Below are 12,021 nucleotides of genomic sequence, written 5' to 3'. Positions count from 1 at the left end.
CCTGTAGAAACCTGACCTCTCCTGATTGGTCATCATTTATTTTCTGGGAATCACCCTTCATCAGCCCAAACCCTTCCTGCAGAAGGATGCCCCAGCCTCTCTACTCAGGGTGTGCCTTGGCCAGGAGAAACATTTTTTTGTAATGATGCTCTTCTCATTCTCTTCCTTCTGTAACCCCATCCTAGCTTCAGGTACTGATGGCCGCAATGCCAAAATCACAGGTGAAAATTATATTTTAATTATTTGGCCTAGATTCTCTCCAGGACTGATTGCATCTACCTTCAAGAGGATTCTTCTTTATTAAATAAGATTACCTTAGAAAACCCAAGTTCCACCATTTGGGTCCATCATATTCCCAGATGAGGGAAGCCACAGACATCAAGAATTCGAGAATATTAGAATCCTTAAGTAGATCTAAAGACAAATTTGAAGGAAAATCTTACCTCTTGCCACCTTCCACTAACCACTAGGGCTTGTATTTTATTCTTCATCAATAATAGTAAAAATAAAATATAGGGCTGGGCACGATGGCTCATGCCTGTAATCCCAGCACTTTGGGAAGCCGAGGTGGGTGGATCACTGGAAGACAGGAATTCAAGACCAGCTTGCCCAACATGGTGAAACCCGTCTCTACTAAAAATACAAAAATTAGCTGGGTGTGGTGGCATGCACCTGTAGTTCCAGCTACTCAGGAGGCTGAGGTACAAGAATTGCTTGAACCCGGGAAGCAGGGGTTGCAGTGAGCAGAGATTGCATCACTGCACTCCAGCCTGGGTGACAGAGCAAGACTCTGTCTCAAAAAAGAAATTTTTAAAAATATATATATACATACATATGTGTGTATATATATGTACATATATATATATTTACCTATTATTTTGGCATGAAGGCCATCATGCCAAGTACCTGACGTGTGTGTGTGTGTGTGTGTGTGTGTGTGTGTGTATAGCTGAAGATATGGGTTTGTTGAGAAATGCTGAGTGTGTGATAAAATATATCATTTGCTAAAAATGATGGCAAGGAAAACCCAGCCGCCTCCCACCCCCACACACAAGTGGAAAACTACTTGGGGCATTCTAAAGTAGCAAGACAGTAGATGTATATCATACGCCGGTGAAAACAATTCTTTAAGCAGGGGCTATGTGACCCTGCCCCCGTGGCTTCCTCGTGGAGAATACTTTCTGGTTTGTCTTTGATCAGCGGCAAGCAGGCATCAGCTGCCTACCTAGTTTATCTTGGTTCTATGAGAAAACACAGGACACCTGCTGTTAATAATAATCACCTGTTCAGAGAGACTAAATACGTGGATCAGCATCTGCCTGAGGCCCTTAGCCCAGAATGCTGTCAACTCCTGAGGCTCTCAGCTCGGAAGGCTGCTGACCCCCAATAGTCCCACTTTGCTGGGTGTCTGCTTCTTAATGCCTTCAGCGCCGCCTGGGTGGGTGTCTCTACAGCCGAGCTGGTCTCAGTATGGGTTGCAAATTGACCTGAGCCAATTTATTGCTTGAACTTGGGAGGTGAAGGTAGCAGTGAGCCAAGATGGCGCCATTGTTCTCCAGCCTGGGTGGTAGATCGAAGCTCTGTCTAAAATAAATAAATAAATATAAATGTATGTGTGTGTCTCCCTGTTCCCAGGTGGTTCATTAGGACGACAGCTAGTCTTGGGCCATTTTCTTTTTTTTTGAGACGGAGTTTCACTCTTGTTACCCAGGCTGGAGTGTAATGGCACGGTCTTGGCTCACCGCAACCTCTGCCTCCTGGGTTCAGGCAATTTTCCTACCTCAGCCTCCTGAGTAGCTGGGATTACAGACATGTGCCACCATGCCCAGATAATTTTTTGTATTTTTTTAAGTAGAGACGGGGTTTCACCATGTTGATCAGGATGGTCTCGATCTCTTGACCTCATGATCCACCCACCTCGGCCTCCCAAAGTGCTGAGATTACAGGCTTGAGCCACCGCGCCCGGCCTGTCTTGGGCCATTTTCTGACAAATTTAGAAAGCTTTATTAGCAAGCAGGCCCCCAAATCATCATAGAATCCTTGTTGTAATCTTGGATAAGTCCCCACACTTGGATACTAACAAGCTCCTTGAATGAGAAGGAGATAGACAGCTTGCTATTCTGACAGCAGCTCAGTCAGGCTTCTGGGAGGATCAGGCAGCAGAGCCCCTCATCCCTGAAAAGGAGACAAGGCCAGATGGACCTCTGGACCTGGAGCAAATGCTGCAAGTGTGAGGCTCATGGGCCTGCTGCAAAGGCATACTGTTCCTGGGCAAGGATGGCAGGACCTAGTATCATCTATCCAACCTCATAGCTAGAAGACTATTAGTTCAGCCAATTAAAATTGGCTAAACACACCCTCTGGTATAGATATCTGTAACACTACTTCTAAAGCTTACATACACTTCTAGATCATGGTTTCCTTATGTTCTTTCAAATGCTATCCATGCCACCAAGAATAATATTAAAGTTAATTTGCACATAGGTATATCACAGTGTTTATACAGAATTATTTTATTTTTATTTTTATGTTTTGAGATGGAGTCTCACTCTGTTGCCCAGATTGGGGTTTAGTGGTGCCATCTCAGCTCACTACAGCCTCCACTTTCCAGATTCAAGTGATTCTCCTGCCTCAGCCTCCCAAGTAACTGGGATCATAGGCGCCTGCCACCAGGCCTGGCTAATTTTTTATATTTTTTGTAGAGATGGGGTTTTACCATGTTGGCCAGGCTGGTCTCGAACTCCTGACCTCAGGTGATCCACCTGCCTCGGCCTCCCAAAGTGCTGGGATTACAGGCATAAGGTAGTTCTCCCGACCCAGAATTATTTTAAATTAGCAGAGATAATTTTCTGACATATCCTGCCTATAAATTTGACATTTTTTATAACATGGTAACTATAGTTAATAACAACGTGTCGTATTCTTACAAACCACTAAGAGTAGATTTTAAGTATTCTCACCACAAAAAAATAAGTATGTGAGGTAATGCATATGCTAATTAGCTTAACTTAGCCATTTTACAACGTATACATATTTGAAAACATGTTATATATGATAAATATATACAGTTTTGTCAATTAAATATTAATTTTTTAAAATTGACATCGTAAACCCCTCTGTTACTCCAATTTATCATATTGCTGGAGAAATTGAGAAATATGCAAATAAAATAATAAAATTTTTTTTTTTTTTAGTTTTCCTCCCATCTCAATGTCCAGCCATTACAGAAAATGTATTTGAATAGAGTGCAGAGAAAGGAAAGCACGTGAAAAGAAGGTGGCAAAAGAAATGACCTGGGGCTGGGCGCGGTGGCTCTCGCCTGTAATGCCAGCACTTTGGGAGGCCAACTTGAGCGGATCACTTGAGGCCAGGAGTTTGAGACCAGCCTGGCCAATAGAGTGAAACCCCATTTCTACTAAAAAATACAAAAATTAGCCGGCATGGTGGCACATGCCTGTAGTTTCAGCTACTAGGGAGGCTGAGATGGGAGAATCACTTAAGCCTGGGAGATGGAGGTTGCCGTGAGCTGAGATGTCACCACTGCACTCCAGCCTGGGTGACGGAGCAAGACTCCATCTCAAAAAAAGGAAAAAAAAAAAAATGACCTGGGAACCTAGGGAGTTGTTTTAGCTTACTTAAATTATTATAGCAGAGCAGAATTTACTAAAAAGCACAGTGAGGGATGGGACAAGGAAAGGGATGGAAGAAGATGTGGGTGAAGAACATTCTTCTCTACACGCATTCTCTCTGCAAAAGTCGCCTAAGCCCCGAGGAGAGATTTACTTTCTGGGCTTTGTAGGTTAGACACTGGCTTCATTAAGAGTGGCTCTTGGAGCCACTGCTCAGGTAAAGAACACAATGAAAGGGGCCATTGAGCAGAGCAAGATCCATCCCTCTCCCATTCATCAAAGGGACAAACTGAGTTATTTACCAGAGTCATTTACTTTGTAGATAACTTAGACCATTGTTCCCTGGGGCAGGACGATGACTCACTTGATCAATCGCCGTCCAGTCCGCCACCACCCCACTCCTGCTTCATCAGTTAAAATAACTCACGTCTTGCCACCTTCTACTCACGGTTGACATTTGCTTTGGATGATGTATTAATAGATTAAAAGAGTAGCATCGTTTTATTTACTAAAACGTTCAGGAACACATTCAGTCCTATTTCCTATTCTTTCTTCTTCTTTTTTTTTTTTTTTTTTTTTAAAGATGGGGCTTCACCATGATGGCCAGGGTGGTCTTGAATTCCTGACCTCAGGTGATCCACCCACCTCAGCCTCCCAAAGTGCTAGGATTACAGGCATGAGCCACCGTGATTTCTTTTTCTTTTACTTAATTCTCAGTTGATGGTGCTGAGCTTTCACCTATGCATAGAATGTAGAAGACTGGGAAGAGCAGTGGGCAAGAGAAAGGAGACCTAGATTCTTGTCCCAGTTCTACCACTCACTAAATGTGTGATGACAGCCTGGTCCCTTCCCGGAAGTGAGACCAGACCAGGTGGCCTCTAAGGTCTCTTAGAGGGATGCAGCATCCATCCATTCCTTCAACAGTTACTCATTTAGCATCCCCTGCATGTGAAGTATTGCTCTAAGCTGTATCTGGAAAATGCAGTCGTTAATAAAAGAGATGAAGTCCTTAACCTCAGGGAACCCACATTCTGGAGGGAAAGAAAAACAATAAATCAGAAAATAAATACAGGCCAGGCATGGTGGTTCATACCTGTAATCCCAGCACTTCAGGAGGCCAAGGCAAGAGGCCAAAGTTTGAGACCAGACTGGGCAACATAGCAAGACCCCATCTCTACAAAAAGGAAAAAGAAAATAAATACATAATATGTCACATTATGTGATAACTGCTATGGAGGAAGAGAAAGCGGAGTAAGGGGAGTAGGGTCTGGCGCTGTGTTGGATGCGAAGGGAAGACCTTGCCAATAAGGGGGCATTCAATCAGAGACCAGGAGGAGCTGAAGGAACGAACCATGTGTTCATGGGGTGAGGAGTATTCTAGCAGAGGGAATGGCATGTGCAGAGCCCCTGAGGTGGGAATGTGCTCTGCATGGTCAAGGAACATCAAGGCTGCGGATGTGGCTGGAGCAGAGTGAAGAGGGGAGAAGGGCAGGGATGGGCTAGAGGGCTTGGGGCTGGGCATATGTGAGGCTGGCAGGAGTGGAAGATTTTTGACTTGAGCTCTGAAGAGCTTGGGAAACCACTGGAGGATTTTTGACCTGAGAACTGCCATGTTCTGACTTTTATTGAAACAGAATCTCTCTGGCTACTGTCTATAGGGATTAAAGTATAGAAACAGGCCAGAGACAAAGGTGATTCAGACCAGGATGGCAGTCTGTAGAGCGGGTAAAAAGTGATCAGTTTCTGTTTCTGGACCTATCTTGAAAACAGAACCAACAGAGTTATGAGACAAAAAGGGGAGTCAAAGCCAACTCCAGGATTTTTACAACTGGAAGAGTGATGGATTTTTCTATCTGTTACTGAGGTGGGAAGAGTGGGTTAAGTCTAGCTTGGGTCATGCCAAAAAACAAGATGCTTACTAGCTATCCGAGAGGAGGTGTTTCATAGCCCATTGCATATATGATCTGAAATCCAAGAGGGTTTGGAATACAGACATACAGCAGGCCCTGAGGTGTCTTGCCTGTCTCTATTTGGCACACCTGGCAGTCGCCTTCAGCTTAATAGATTGCTTCCATACCTGCTGTTGCAGACAGACGGTTAAGGAAGCCTCCATGATTCCTGCCTCTAGGTGTTCTCATTTTCGGGTGATGCTTTCCTCATGTGTGGGACCTGTGATGCAAATGGAATAAAGGCGGTAAGACATATGTGATTATGTATACATGATTACATGATGACATCCCATAGGAGTATAGCGCCCATCATGCTAGCCTTTCTTTCTGTTGCTAACTCTGCCCATCATGCTAACCTTTCTTTCTCTTGCTGACTATGCAGAAGCAAGTGGCCATGTTGCGCAGTCCTAAATGGCAAAGAACTGTGGGTGTCCTCTGGAAGCTGAGGGCGATCTCTGGCCAACAACCAACCAACAACTGAAGCTCTCGTCCCGTAACTGCAAGGAACTGGATGCTGCCAACGATTGTGTGAGTGGAGAAGCAGATCCTGGAGACTTTCCCTGGTCACAGGACAACTCCTGGCTTGTACCCGAAGCACAGCAGAAGTGCCAGGGAGTTCACGTCCCCAGAAGCAACTTTTTACCAATGAGTAATAGGAGTTGGTGGACAAATAACCCAGCTTCTTCTATTCTTTTTTTTTTTTTTTTTTTGAGACGGAGTTTCACTCTTGTTACCCAGGCTGGAGTGCAATGGCGTGATCTCGGCTCACCGCAACCTCCGCCTCCTGGGCTCAGGCAATTCTCCTGCCTCAGCCTCCTGAGTAGCTGGGATTACAGGCACGTGCCACCATGCCCAGCTAATTTTTTTGTATTTTTAGTAGAGACGGGGTTTCACCATGTTGACCAGGATGGTCTCGATCTCTCGACCTTGTGATCCACCCGCCTCGGCCTCCCAAAGTGCTGGGATTACAGGCTTGAGCCACTGCGCCCGGCCCCTTCTTCTATTCTTATTGGGACAAATCTGAGGTGTGCAGTAAAGGCCCAGGACAAATAGCTCAAAGAAACAGAAAGGAGAGAGTCAGAAATAGATGCATACTTGATTATGACAAAGGTAGCACTGAAGCATGGTAGGAAAACAGTGATCACTTCAACCAATGATGTTAAGTTAATAAGATAGTCACACGGTCAGTAAGTTGACCTCTACCTCACTCCATATACAAAAATCAATTTCAGGTGGATTGTAGATCTAAATTTGAAAGGTAAAATAATAAAGATTCTAGACAATTACATAAGAGAATAATGCATTATTTTTTAGAATTTATATATATACACATATATCTTCTTAGAGACAGGGGCTCACCCTGTCACCCAGGCTGGAATACATGATCAGAGCTTACAGCAGCTTTGAATTCCTCGGCTCAAGCGATCCTTCTGCCTTACTCTCCTGAGTAGTTAGGACTACAGGCACATGCCACCAAGCTCAGCTAATTAAACAATTTTTCTTTTCTTTTTTGGTAGAAATGAGCATCTCAGTATGTTGCCCGGGCTTGTCTTGAACTCCAGGCCTTAAGCAATCCTCTCACCTTGGCCTCCCAAAGTACTGGGATTACAGGCATGAGCCACTAAGCCAGGCCATAAGAGAATACGTTTATGTCCCTGGGGGCAGGCAAAGATTTCTTTTTTTTTTTTTTTTTTTTGAGACGGAGTTTCGCTCTTGTTACCCAGGCTGGAGTGCAATGGCGTGATCTCGGCTCACCGCAACCTCCGCCTCCTGGGTTCAGGCAATTCTCCTGCCGCAGCCTCCTGAGTAGCTGGGATTACAGGCACGTGCCACCATGCCCAGCTAATTTTTTGTATTTTTAGTAGAGATGGGGTTTCACCATGTTGACCAGGATGGTCTCGATCTCTTGACCTCGTGATCCACCTGCCTCGGCCTCCCAAAGTGCTGGGATTACAGGCGTGAGCCACCGCGCCCGGCCTGCAAAGATTTCTTAATCAGGAATTGTAAAGTACTAACTATAAAGCATACACTATGATACAGCAGTTTCACTCTGAGATACATGCCTAAGAGAAATGAGTCCATTTGATCACCAAAAGACATGTACAAAAATGTTTTAGCAGGATAATTTGTAATAGTTAAAAAATAGAGGCTGGGCGTGGTGGCTCACACCTGTAATCCTAGCACTTTGGGAGGCTGAGGTGAATCTCCTGAGGTCAGGAGTTCAGTTCCAGCCTGGTCAACATGGTGAAACTCTCTACAAAAAAAAATTAGCCGCACATGATGGTGGGTACCTGTAATCCCAGCTAATCAGGAGACTGGGGCAAAAGAATCACTTGAACCCAAGAGGCAGAGGTTGCAGTGAGCCGAGATTGTGCCATTGCACTTCAGCCTGGGCGACAAAGTGAGACTCAGTCTCAAAAATAAATAATTAAGAAATAAAAAATAAAAAATAGGCTGGGCTCACGCCTGTAATTCCCGCACTTTGGGAGGCCGAGGCGGGCAGATTACCTGAGGTAGGAGGTTGAGACCAACCTGACCAACATGGAGAAACCCTGCCTCTTCTAAAAATATAAAATTAGCCAGGCGTGGTGGTACATGCCTGTAATCTCAGCTATCAGGGAGGCTGAGGCAGGAGAATCGTTTGAACCTGGGAGGCGGAGGTTTTAGTGAGCCAAGACAGCGCCATTGCACTCCAGCCTGGGCAAAAAGAGCAAAACTCCACCTCAAAAAAAAAAAAAAAAAAAAAAAAGAAACAGCTCACATACCCATCTGTAGTAGAATGGATAGACAAAGTGTGTCCAGTCACACAACGGAACATTATTTGGCCCAGAAAATGAACAAACAGCTGCCTTACACAATACTGATGACTCTCACCAGTCCAGTGTCAAGCAAAAGAAGTCGTTGGGGGAAGGGATGCAGAATGGAACATGGAGTACTTCAGCTTTATCTAAGGTGGTGCCCTCCTTTTGTAGAAAACTTATGAAACAAAAGTGAAAATGGCTAACATTTATGAAGCCTGGTTGATGAGAACACATGGGCTTGTAGCATTCGTCTTTGTATTTTTGAAGGTATTTGAAAAATATGCAGCCTCCTCCAAAGACAGGAACAAGCTAAAGCATGATACATGAGCAGAAGTAATACGGATGTCCTCAAGAAAGCCCAGTTATTTTCTCTACTTCAGCCCCCTACGTTTTTGTTTGTTTGTTTGTTTGAGACAGAGTCTCGCTCTGCTGCCCAGGCTGGGGTGTAGTGGCACAATCTCGGCTCACTGCAACCTCTGCTTCCTGGGTTCAAGAGATTCTGCTGCCTCAGCTTCCTGAGTAGCTGGGATTACAGGCACGCACCACCACGCCCAGCTGATTTTTGTATTTTTAGTAGAGACAGGGTTTCAGCTTGTTGGTCAGGCTGGTCTGGAACTCCTTACCTTATGATCCATCTGCCTCAGACTACCAAAGTGCTGGGATTACAGGCATGAGCCACAGCGCCTGGCTAAAACTCCTAAGTTTTATACCACACAGTTTAAAATCCAGTTACCATTTTGCTTGATTGATATCTTAATTCTGACTGCCATAACAAAATCATATCGATTGGGTGGCTTGAACAACATAAACTTCTTTCTCACAGTTTTGGAGGCTGGGAAGTTCAAGACCAAAGTGTCAGCAAGGCAGGTTTTATTCTGAGGCCTCTCATCTTGGCTTGTAGGCAGCCACCTTCTCACTGTATGTTCACGTGACCTCTTCTTTGTGTGCTTACACGTGGAGGGAGCAAGACTTGCTCTGATTTCTCTTCCTTTTTTTTGGTTTGTTTTTTTCTTTTCTTTTTTTGAGATGGAGTTTTGCTCTTGTTGCCCAGACTGGGGTGCAATGGCGCGATCTCAGCTCACTGCAACCTCTACCTCCCAGGTTCAAGAGATTCTCCTGCCTCAGCCTCCCAAGTAGCTGGGATTATAGGTGCCCGCCACCTTGTCCAGCTAATTTTTTCGTATTTTTAGTAGAGACAGGGTTTCGCCATGTTGGCTAGGCTGGTCTTGAACTCCTGACCTCAGGTGATCCACCTGCCTCGGCCTCCCAAAGTGCTGAGATTACAGGCGTGAGCCACTGTACTTGGCCTGATTTCTTTTCTTACAAGGGCCCTTATCCCCTTTGAGGACCCATTCTTATGACCTCATCAAGCCCTAATTACCTCCCAAAGGCCCCATCTCCAAATACTATCACACTGGGGGTCAAGGCTTTAACATGTGAATTTGCTGGGGGGACACAGTTGATCCATAACAATTGGCTTATTGCTTCATGCATATTATTTTTGCCACCCAAACTACACTGTAAATTCAGATCACAGACTGAGTAACATGACCCCAGTATTTCCCCTGGTGCTTGAGTAATTTATAGATTAATTGTCAGAAGTAAATTTCGTAATCTCAGACAAGACATGTAACACTCCCTGCCACATTTTGCCCATTTGTGTAAACTCTTTCCTGTGTACTTTTATATGCATTCCTTATTTCCCTAAGGTTTTGCTATAATAGGCCTCAATGCCTCAATAAATATTTATTGAGCAAATAAATGAATTTTAGGGGTGATCCATATACAGAATCACATATTTTCCCCATCTGGCAGATTCAAGAAATTTTAAGCTGCATCTTTTCTCTTAGCTGGTGAACCTGGCAAAATGCCAACATCTCCATAGATGTAACACTTTAAAGTGTTATTGGCCATACACACTCTAGTGTGAACAAAGAAACTGAAGCCAATTCCCGATAGAAGCCGTTTTGAGCTCTAGAAGTCTAAGGGAGGACAATTGTGAGGGACCAGAAGGGTAGGCTTGAAGGCACCAAAGAATAGTAATAGCTCCTTTGCAATTTTGCCTAAAGCTCCAGAATATTAGTAAGCAAAATAATAAGAGTCAGATTTACTCTTGCTGTTTGTATTATTTCACGGTATCGATCTGAAAAACAGTCAGTTATCACTAAAGCTCTTTTTACTTCCTTACTCTTGGTTCCCTCATAACATTTATCCCATGCCTATGTGATGTACTATAAAAGTGCCTGGCGCCATTCCCCTCTGTATTCAGCCTTTTCAGGGCCAGGGCCGGGAGCCTCCAGGCAGAAAGGAGGTAGAGCCAGAGAGCCCCTGAGGTTACAAGCTGAACCTCTGCTGAATCCCGAGAGAAGCTTGCACTGGAGGCGGTGGTAATAACACAGGCATCTGTCAGGCCCTTGCCATCTCCACCCACAGCAATGGCCGCAACACGGGCCTAACTGTGGGGCCCTGGGTTGGGCATTATCTGGAGAATGCAGGACTGCCAAGGGCCTGGAGAAGTAAGGGCCTCTCTTAATGCAAGTGGCTTCAGTAATTTGGACACGAAGCACAAAATCACAGGATCCCCATGACTGGTATATAGTTGAGAAACTCACTTATAAAAAAGAGGCCCCCCAAAGGACATGAACAGACACCTTACTAAAGAAGGCATACATGCTGCCATTAAGCATATGAAAAAATGCTCAACATCACTGTCATTAGAGAAAAACAAATCCACACCACAATGAGATACCATCCCACCCCTGTCGGAATGTCAGGTTTTTATTAAAAAGTCAAAGAATAACAGATGCTGGCAAGGTTGAGGAGAAAAGCAAACGTTTATAAACTGTTGGTGGAAGTGCAAATTAGTTCAGCCATTGTGGAAAGCAGTGTGGTGATTCCTCGAAGAGCTAAAACCAGAGCTACCATTCAACCCAGCAATCCCATTCATTACTGGGTATATACCCAAAGGAATAGAAATCATTCTGCCATAAAGACATATGCACGCGAATGTTTGCTGTAGCGCTATTTATAATAGCTAAGACATAGAATCCACCTAAATGCCCATCAATGACAGATTAGATAAAGAAAATGTGGTACATATACACATGCCATGGAATACTATGCAGCTATAAAAAAGAATGAGATCAGGTCTTTTGCAGGAACATGGATGGAGCTGGAGGCCATTATCCTTAGCAAACTAATGTAGAAACAGAAAACCAAATACCACGTGTTCTCACTTACACGTGGGAGCTAAATGATGAGAACACATGGACACATAGAGAGGAACAACACACACTGAGGCCTATTTGAGGGTGGAGCCTGGAGGGAGGGAGAGGATCGGAAAAAGTAACTGTTGGGTACTAGGCTCAATAGCTGGGTGATGAACCAACCAGTACAGCAAACCCTCGTGACACAAGTTTACCTACAAAACAAGCCTGCACGTGTACCCTCAAACCTAAAATAAAAAAGTTTAAGAAATTAAAAATAAACAAGATGCCCCCAAGGACATGAATTCTGTGGCTCCCCCTCACACTTTCAAGGATTCAGGAATCATCAATATCAGTGACCTTCTCTGTTAATCAAGAGATCATTCATATTCTGATCTTAAATTATTTAACCTGAATCTAATCATGAGGAATGAGG

Source organism: Saimiri boliviensis, chromosome 4 (assembly GCF_048565385.1).
Source record: "Saimiri boliviensis isolate mSaiBol1 chromosome 4, mSaiBol1.pri, whole genome shotgun sequence".
Lineage (NCBI taxonomy): Eukaryota > Metazoa > Chordata > Mammalia > Primates > Cebidae > Saimiri > Saimiri boliviensis.
This window is presented reverse-complemented; position numbering follows the sequence as displayed.